The following is an 858-nucleotide window of genomic DNA, read 5'->3' as shown; positions in this document are numbered from 1 at the left end:
TATACTTTCATACACTTGGTACGCTTCCAAATTGGTATGTGATAGAGCTGTATTTAGCAACATGAATCAGATATGTTTTCCTTGCAATATATCGGACAAAACGTCAGTACAGCGAGATTTCGTTTATGTGTTGCGCATGGTGCAAGAAATATTTGTGTTTTGCTTGCTTCTGTGATAGGTTTCACCCCACTGAATGCGAGCAAGCTCACGAATAGACTGTCAGTAACTGGAATTACGCAATAACACACTTAAAAGTTGTATTTTTGCATTATGTATCCCGATGAAAATAACTGTAAACAGGTTATATGCCTACTTGCTTATTATCGCGCTTCTCGATACTTTCCTCAAAAAATTAAAATTAAAATAAAAAGAGAGAGCGAGAGACGGAGAGAGAAAACAGAAATGTATTTCAAATATCAGCTCAGTGACGCCATGTTCGTCTCGTGATGTAAAGCAAGGATAGTTGATAGGTAATATCTCGTTGTACTAGCGATATGTATGGCTACAGGGTTCTTTGTTTTTTCTCTGCAAACAACTAGAACAGAATTCAGTAACAAAGTGGTAAGAACACCTACTCAGTGCGCCAATTAAACACTCAGCCATTCTTGGTTATTTTGTTAATCGTCTGTAATGCAGTAAACATCCTTGATTATTGATTTGTAATTACTACCATTGTTATTGTTATTCGTCACCCCACAACAGCTTTCCTATCACTCATTGCCGCCGATGCACGTAACGAATGGATCAGGATGAATGGAATGTGGGATGTTTCGTCACAGAGAATATACACATTTATCTCGGCGTCCTGTGTCAGGGTAATATGAAAATCTCAATAAAAAAGACGACAATAACACCCAA

Source organism: Schistocerca americana, chromosome 5 (assembly GCF_021461395.2).
Source record: "Schistocerca americana isolate TAMUIC-IGC-003095 chromosome 5, iqSchAmer2.1, whole genome shotgun sequence".
NCBI classification, from domain to species: Eukaryota; Metazoa; Arthropoda; class Insecta; order Orthoptera; family Acrididae; genus Schistocerca; species Schistocerca americana.
The sequence above is the reverse complement of the archived record's forward strand: the minus strand, read 5'-3'. Positions refer to the sequence as shown.